The sequence below is a fragment of the Alosa pseudoharengus genome, unplaced genomic scaffold (genome assembly GCF_046254945.1).
Source record: "Alosa pseudoharengus isolate Yale_2024_CS ecotype anadromous, Long Island Sound unplaced genomic scaffold, YU_APseudo_1.1 YU_APseudo_1.1_scf_20, whole genome shotgun sequence".
NCBI lineage: Eukaryota > Metazoa > Chordata > Actinopteri > Clupeiformes > Clupeidae > Alosa > Alosa pseudoharengus.
The window spans coordinates 22,874,644-22,884,197 of NW_027468664.1; the positions used below are offsets into that span (position 1 = coordinate 22,874,644).

Here is a 9,554-nt window from a genome sequence, read left to right on the forward strand (position 1 = left end):
ACTAATAAAAAGACTCTGTTTCTTTGCATACATAGCTCAAGTTGTGAACAAGCAATATCCTACAAATAATTTAAAGTTATCAAACTATGAGAGTTTTATGAAGTGCTGGCAAACACATCTGAAATGACCACCATTCTAATTTTCACTCACCTGATGAGAACTTTGAACTCTATGTGAACATTTGAACGTGTGAATTAAAAATAGAAATAAGTATCCCAGAAAGTCCCAGAAATATGACTTGAATAGAAGTTAGTTAGTTATTAACAAATAATTGATAAACGTTTAGAATACTTTGAGCAATGATGCAGTCAGCGATAGGCCTCTTACATTGTTTACAGGTAGGCCTACATTTCATTTCATTTTCGATAGCAAACGTGAAACAGCGCCAAAACAACCACCAGTGGACAAAAAGAGTATTACATGAATTTTCCCTCTGTCGCACGCACGCTATTTGTTTATCCAGCAACGCTTTGCAAATAACGATGTCCACAGACAAGGTAGAATATTTTGCATGACTTTTGAAAGTATGATGTATTGCGACATCAGATGCAAGTCAAATTTGTAGTTTCTTATGTCTCATTCCATCGAACTACAGATCCGCTACCCGATCTGGCAAACTTACATAGTGCGGTTATAGCCGATAGAGGGCCACGAAGCGAATGCAGAATTGCCGTTCACCCTGTTACGAGTTGATGAACCACTGAAACGATTTTGGAAACATTATTTTAAGGTATAAAAAACTCTTTGGTGTTGCTTTAAGACTTGCCATAGAGAATTACGGAGGTTATAGTTTGACGATGTCGTACTCCCGTGCGGGCCAGATGCTATATACCACGGACATGTTTTGGGGGGCCACCCAAAATGAGTTGGCGGGCCGTATTCGGCCCGCGGGCCGTAGTTTGGGGACCACTGTATTAGGCTATTTGAGCGTTTTACCGACATTGTTACTAAAAACAGGCAAGCGCTGGTGTGTGATACAGCACTTTTGAATATTATTTGAAAAAATAAATCTGATTAGTAGTCATTAAACAGGTTGATGCTATTCCACTAACCTTAGGGCTACTTTTTCAGCAGTAGCCTAGTAATACTTTTAGTAATATTTTTACATCCCTGAGGTCTAAAGTCATGTAAAAAAAAGCTCCACAACAAATTATTTTGATGAAAATATCCAACTCCAAAGCCAGGCTTAGACAGATTAGCAATTTAGCACATTTTGAAATTTCTTGAAAAATGCAAATCCTTTAGTTTGAATCATAACTGAGAGGAATGAGTTGTCAATTATATCTGAGATTATATTCCAGGTACTGCCTGGCTCACTGTTCCTCTGTATTTGTAGCCTACTGAGTTACAGACAGTCTGAGAAAATCAATTTAACCATGGCCTATTACAGCCAAAACTAGATGTACCGCAGAACGGTACAAAATATGACCGCCGCCCAGTCCAGCACATTTTTTCCACAAAAATAAATCACGCTGAAAGGCCTATAGGATTCTAACTCTCTCACTAAATTGCATTATCCACACTCAATTCTCACTGGTATCTGCTAGACAACAAGTACCAAAACATGATTAGTTCATAGATTTCACATGTAAAATTCATTTTATACAACCCCACCTCCATCTTGCCTGTTCATAATTCTGAGAAATTCTTGAATTGTGTACATGTGTGCATGTACATGTTTATGTTATGTGTGTGTGTGTGTGTGTGTGTGTGTGTGTGTGTGTGTGCTTGTGTGTGTGCCTGCGTTTGTGCCTGTGCATACATGCGTACATATGTCTACTGTGTGAGTATGTGTCATACGTATGATTACTGTGAATGTATGTGTGTGCGTGTGTATCTGTTTGTGCACATGTGTGCACATAAAATGGGTTAACATGACCCCTGGAGGCAAACATACGGAAAAAAATGGTCATCCTAGGCCCTACAGTTCTCGAGATATTCACAGAAATCTGTGTCTGCCCTACCCTCCTTTCGGGGGTCCAGTCCAGCGGGGGGGCTACAGATCAAAACGAAAAACGATGGTTCCATGCTATCCATGTGGGGTTACATGCCCACCAAGTTTTGTGTAACCCGGTCTTTCAGTGTCCCGGGAATCCTTGATGGAAATTTGGGCATGCGAAAAAGAAGAAGAAGAAAAAAATCTGACTAAACCTATATAAAACTTGCCATTTTTCTGACAGATATTGCGATTTGGTTTGATTTTTATTTTTTTAAAGTCAATGCTTCAGTTCTATATTCCAAATGTCGCTTTAACTTAGGCCACTTCTGACATGGTGAGCATGCATATTGCTTAGAAGCACAGTAGCTACAGTAGGCTACTTCTGATAGGAAAGCTTCACAGTCTGTAAAACATTACAGATGGATATAAAAATCGTAGATGTGACAAGATTAACTACTGGGGCTGAGTTGCAAGCTGCATGATTAACTGTACCCTTTGCGATTAGCTAACTTCTAGTTCAAATTGTGATTTCAATCAAAAATCGATTAGTTGTGCAGCCATACTACTGATTGTTGTAAATTGCCACCAAAAAAAAAAAAATGAACGAACGATTCATAGCCTAGTAATGTCATGGCTGAAAATGCCCTATATTATTTTTGCCACCTTTGTAACATTTTAGTTTTAGTTTACCGTGGTGTATGAATTTAAACAGCGAGTGTGCTTGGTATGATGATCAGCTCCTCTAATGCAGGGTAGGACTACGTTTTGACAAACATACAAATTCACCTTGTTCTTGCCCCATCTGAAATGACTCCTCTACTTTTGCTGCCTCCATACCTCTGTATTTGTTGTGTAAAAAAACGTTGTATATGATGGCACTGAAGTCTTAAGTTAGTGAATTGGCTAACAGTGTTAGTTGGTAACCAAATAGCCTACACATTGCGCTACACGATAGGCTACGTGCATTCTCTCTCCTGCTGATTTGCGTTCAGTAGCCAAGTGCGTAATATTGCAAAAGTTGAAAAAATAAATGTGTTTATTGTAGCCTACAGAAAATAAATAGCCTATCATACTGTCAGTTAGTGCAGTGAAGAGTTTGGAGAGTAAAGTTATAGGGCAACTTGAAGTTTTATGAAAATAATTTATGAACCAGAACATAAAGACCATGAAGCTTCTATTTCTTGCAGCTGTTAAAACACCCGCTAGATAGTTTAAATACCCACCAACATTCGTTTTTGCAGTACAGATTATTTCTAAAAGTTATTTGTCTACTAGGCCTAGCCTACTGGCTGATTTATCAAACGAGTGCTTTCTCGTTCGTCCTCCGCAAACTATAGGTGTTTCGGTAGAGAGCCATTGAATAAGCGATGCCAAGCAATTTCTGTAACACTTTTTGTGACATTCACGTTCCTTCGGACAATAGGCCTACGTTCTACTCTACGTGCAGTTGTCCTCCATCTCAGTTGCATCAGTTTTCTAATTTTGAAGGTTCTAAAACATTATTATGCTTCACTGAATCCTTCTCGTTTTCTTTCATTTGTCCAGTTAACTTTTCCATTGAAACTAGCCATTTATGATGGATTACACACTCGACATTCTGAAATGTCCTGCATGATGAAGGCCAAATTAAGTTATCACGCAGCCACTGTGTCAGCAGGATGAGTGCTGACGGTGACGGTGCGTTTCTGATGTCAGATTATTATGTAGGCTAGCCTACTAGACTGTTCTCACGTTGCAGCGCTTTACTTATATGAAGTAGCATTAATCAATATGAGGGGCAGAGGGGGATAAATGTTGTCCCCACCGGGGATAAAAATAATTTAGCAGAGGTAGGGATAGGAAAACCAGAGGGGGGGAAATCCTCACCATCCCCCCCTACAAATCGCACCCTGGCAAGAATAATGACTTTGAATTTATAGCTATCAAATTTATTCATACAGAAAAATCAAGGGAAAAAATATATTCACATATATGCAGCTACATCCAGCTTATATTTAAATAGATGGCTACAATATATTTAATACATATATAGTACAAGAATGTATGCAAGTATATGTGGGACCCAGCAATGTAACATATATGTGGATATCGTACATGAACATATATGGTGAATATATTCAATTAACTTATTTGCACACAGGCAGTGATGGGTGGGGTTTACAAAAAACCTTCAACTTCAAAATACGTCACTACCAACGTACTCTAAGGTCGTTGGAATAACGGTTAAAATGTTTGCAGCTTTTTCACTACATAAGCATAGTTCTAACCAGAGACGGTTGATAAGGATCTTTGCCATAACTAACAGCTACTACTAGTCCAAATGCAAAATGTTTGCTCTAAGTGGATTGGCGGGGAGTATGAGGGCAAAACCAGTATTTTGCCAACTGACTGCATTAGTAGACCTAACGTTAATGAAATGAGGAAGACTTTTTCAACGGCTCTGGGTGGGACAACATCTTGCTAGAAACAAACGTTATGTGGTGGAGGGGAGGAAGGCTCTTGGTCGGTTTTCGAGGCCATGGTGGTCAAAATTGCTGGTAAGTAGATCTTCATTGTATGCTGAATTGCTTTCATATAACATTTGCAGAAGTGAATGTCCGAATTAACAATGGTATTATTGGTGGAAGCTGGAAGCTAACCTTTGCTACTTTCTGTAACATTAACGTTAGCATAAATTAGCCAGCGCTAGCTTTATTTGTTTACACCTGAAAGGGGTTTGAAAAATAAATTCACTGAGAAACGTTTGGACAATTAATGAAAACGACTTGTAATGACAGTGAAATACCAATTTAACCTGTCTCCCGGTCATATTTGGTAGTATATTTGCCTCTGGCATGTAGATTGATAGCTAGGCATAAATAGAAGCTAACTTATGATTTGTCATGCAAGACAGAAAATGTAACGGTTAACATTAGCTACTAGCCTAAGGTGTAGCTTCTAGACATTCTATGCACTGTGGTTTAGCTAGCTAGCTGCTATTGTTGCATCATGGACAACACTTAGAGCTAACATTAGCTCTTTTTTTTAGATAGGATGTAATGTGGTATGTGTGGGAGAGTATTAGAATGGACGTGTAGAAATTGAAGACACAAGTACTGTGCTTAATTTCATGGAAATGGTATTGCAAGTAATGTGTTTTGTTTTTGTGCACTATCAAACTACTTTGTCATGCTTTGTTCACTGACATTCTTGCAAAACCATTCATACCCATGCTAAATTATGGAAATGTAAAAGTTGAATTGTATTGAAAAGGACCATGTATGGTCATATAGTATATTTGAGCACTGAAACCCCCTTTTTTTTTTACATTTTCGAGAGAGAGGCAACACTCGAAAGCTACATCAAGGACACCGGAGGAAGGACCAGAAGACCTGAGACCAAGACGACCCAAGCCCAACCAGTAGTATGCTTCACTGACAAATGTTGATGTTGATGCTTCATCATCACATAGACCAAAGGTAATCAAAAAATAATGTTTACTTATGAATATAACTTTTTTGTTAAAGGTCTATTTTCGAATGCAGAACATAACCTTTTGTTTCTGAGAATTTATACATTTGTTTGAGTAGTTTTGATCTTTTGAATGACAAGAAATTAGCTTCAAGCTACTGGGGACACAAAGTGAACTGAAATACCTTTCCAACCGTATCTTTCTATGATGGTTGGTACAGCTTCCCTACAGTCTCAGATAGCAGTCTCGGATGGGAGACACTTCATGAGTGGGAATATCCCAGGACATTACATATTACGCGAGTATACCCTTTACCAACGCCACTCTCATTCATGCTGTATATTCTGTTCACTTGCAGGTTTCAGAGAAGGCTGGTAGAGCTCTCTATGAGTGTGAGCTGTGGGAGATAACTGACAACCACCTAAAGAAGAGGTGGCGATAATGGCTCTCCAAGAGGAGGTTGTGAGTCTGAAGGCTTTTATTCAACAAGGTTTGTAGAGTGTTTTCATACAGATGTGAACTTTTACATTAAAATGTACACGTTTAACTTTAATGAAATAGCAGCTTCTTGGTTGTACAAGTTTAGTAAAAATGTGAGGATGAAACTAACTTTTCCTTTTAGTGTGTATCTGTGTGCTTCTCTCTTCTGTGTATATGATATATTAGTTGTGTTGTCTCATTTAAAAGTGTTAGGCTGTCTGTGTGGACTGCTTCACATTTTTTCGCCTCACCATCATAGATCTTTTCTGTGTTAGTAAACTGTAACTATTTGAGGTCCTAATTGATTGTGCTATTTTTAGGAGGCACTTAGAGGGCATGCCTGGACCCTGAGAGGACTAAGACGATAATTGGTGAGTTTTTGTCTTTCTCTCCAACTCACTTTGTATTTATCTCCAATTATCGTGATAACACAACAGTGTTTCTGCACTTTAGCATCTGTATTTGTGTCACTAATATTTTGCATGTTCTATTTGTATATGTTCTGTCTTATTCAGAGGCCACCCTGAAGCAGTTCCCAGGCCAGACACTCACTCCAGATTGCTGGGCCAGGCAATAAATGCCAAAGTGACAGAACTGAGGTTCCATCACAAAAACAAAGATTTTCAATAAAATAGAATAAAAGATAACAGAAGTGTTGTGTGTTTCTTCCTCTTTATACTGATACTATGGTTCATTTTAAGTAAACACAATAGTGAAATATTTATTGATCAATGCGGAAAATATCAAACCATAGTAGAATATGAACTATATTAGAGAAATATATGTCTGAAATATATAGATCATGTGATCAGAATCTTCATTAAGGGTCATGTGATCATGCTTCTTACTGCCATATATTTAAATATATTTAATCATATGCATAAAATATAAGAAAGTGGCCAATATTGAATATTTACTTATATTTTGAAATATATTGATACATACATGTAAATATATGTATTTCACATAGATGTAAATATATTTATTTAACATAGATGTGCTTATACTGGAATATGTTCAAGCTGCATATATGTGAATATATTATTTTTCTGTATCGGACATACAGCTCTCTGTCAATCTCCACGCCCTTTCTTCTCAGTTAAATAGCTCCCAAGCTCCTCACTCACCACATGATTCTTGAACTTCATGTCAAAATATATATCTCAAATACAATGTCAAAATATAATATCTCAAAATACTAATGTATTTCCTTTCCATTTATTTATCTACATATTTCTTTGCAAGTGGCTAAGCCATAGAGTGGGCATTTTTATTTTTGAAGCATATGCTATATTCCTTGCAACATGAATGGTAGTCAATAAATAATAATTTAGGTAATGCGTTGTTGTGTAGACCATAATCACAGTTGTTTGAATATTATGGCAGTAAGCTAAACGGCTTGTTTTTAAAACTCTGAATTCCATTTGATATCTCCCAGTCAAAATGCAGAGGGAAAAGTCAGCATTTTTTTAAAAAAACATACAGAAAGTCCCTGTCTGAGTGCCTCAGGTCAGGAGTTGTTGTTATCCAGAGCCAGTACATTCTATGCAACAGTCATGGGCGTAGATTTAGGGTGGGACGCTCATGACTAGTCCTAACCAATATTTTAAGATGACAAAATTGTCCCCACCAATATTTAAGCGAACTCATTTGTGGTGCTGATCATTCCGACAGCCAGCACGACAGTACAAGAAACGTCGTCATTTGATTGGCTGAAAAACCGAGGGGGGGAAGGGTTGAAGGGTTATCTGACACGCATGTTGCACGCTTTATTCTTGCACTGGTAGTCAAGCGAGCAGGTGTGTCAACGACAACGGTAGGCTAAGTTAGGGCTGTCTGTCAATACATAGGCCTACCCCATGAAAGGCCAGAGTGAAACATTTTGATATTCCCTTTTCCCTTCAGCATAGGCCTACATACAAACCCCTTTTTGTGGTGTGTAGATCAGCTATGCCACCCAAGAAGAAGAAAGGGGACATACGAAGCTTTTTCATAAAGCAGAGTGTAAGTAAGCAAAATAACTAGCCACACAAGCTAGCAGTGGTAGTGACCAGGCTTTCAAATTATGCAGATTCTATTATGTGGAAAAATAGTATTAACTGGTGATAGCATATGTTACCCAGGATATTGTTAAAGATAAACCTAGCTTCTGTAATCTTTCAACCAAGGTGTTGATTAGGGGTGTGCAGCACGGTCGCATAGAAGTCGCGCTATCACAATAGATGCTATTACCAAGTCACTGAATGTTAATTAGCCTACCTTAAGTTAGAATCTTGGAAGTCACAATAAACATTGGATCTGGACATTTTTCGTTTCTATTTTGTTTATGTTATGAATTTCTGAGTGTAGCCTACACAATGCAGAGAAATAAAAGGGAGACCCAAATTCGTTTGAAGGACTGTCATTGCATTGTTATGACACATGCTGTAAAAACGTGTTGGCAATGTGAATAAGTTAACACTGTTGGTTATTCAAATATAATCAATCATTATTTGATGAATAATATCCAAATAACACTATCATATACAATATGGTAGGAGGGTTAAACTCGCTAGCCAAAGGATAGGCTACAAAATGAATGAACCACTTTGTACTGTATGCAGGAAAGACAGCATCAAACCACTACAGATGGATGGCAGGTTGAGGAAACAGCATCAGGGCTTCAGGTGAGGTTCTAATTATTAGCCTATGTCAAATTGTCAATTCAGTTGGAGTCAGCAGCATTGCTGTACAATATAATGAAATGGAGTAGATTCACTTCTGATATTCTGTATTGCCAACAGTCTGAAATAACAAAGGAAATCGCCATTAAGGCACTACTATCTTACAGCAAAAGAATTCCAATTACAGTTAAGCAAATACAAATATAATTTAGAGTCGCATAAATTCATAGACATATTCAGTCCTAAACTATGGTGCATTTCCATACTCAGTAACATAAATAAAATACTATATAACTATATGACTATATGATATATATGACTATATAATCTGGGCAAATTTAAGATATGCTTAGCTTCTGTTATCACGAGAAACAAAATTGGCATCTAGTGGTCAAACATTTATTTACGTTTAAACAATTGTTTTCGTCTGCACATATTTCTCTCCAGTCGGAGATGCTTTAGCTAATACCTTTAGAGTAGGCTACTATAAATAATGAAAGAGGCTATTGTCTATTGACAGTCTGACTCTTGTCAGTAAAAGTTAACTTTTCAGCGGGGGGGGGGGGGGTTGGATGTCCCCACCAAAGCTGAGACCAAACCTACGCCCTTGGCAACAGTTGTTGTTATCCAGAGCCAGTATATTCCATGGTTAGCTAACCTTTCTGTCTGGCTCATAGGCCTTATTCTGATCACTCTTAGTCAGTGATGTATTTTGGTGACAATTTGTACAAAAACAATACACACACACATGCTCGGTTGTTGTGCCCCCCTTGAATTTTCGCTTACATTAGCCCACGCCCCTGACTGCCTCCAATAGCAAGTTGTCCCAATACCTGGTGTAGTTTTGAGGGTTTCACATGAACGTTTCTGCAAAGAGCGGCCTTTTCTCCTTTTCTTTTAAAGTTATAACTTCGGTCCAGCGCTCTAAAAAGCTGCAAAGAGACTGGGTGAGGCCTACTCATTTCGCTGTGTTTTATATGCCACCTGGCCAGAGTGCTAAAGCCCCCCATGGCACCCTTGG

General features: G+C 38.1%; 1 long non-coding RNA gene across 1 annotated transcript; it reads left to right on the forward strand.

The window, feature by feature from the left end:
• The first annotated feature begins 3,590 nt into the window (after positions 1–3,590).
• Positions 3,591–6,522, forward strand: LOC143136683 (uncharacterized). Its single transcript, XR_012989399.1, has 5 exons — positions 3,591–4,476; positions 5,256–5,397; positions 5,749–5,880; positions 6,191–6,241; positions 6,386–6,522. It is a non-coding gene; the product is annotated as an uncharacterized LOC143136683 (long non-coding RNA).
• The last annotated feature ends 3,032 nt before the right edge of the window (positions 6,523–9,554 follow it).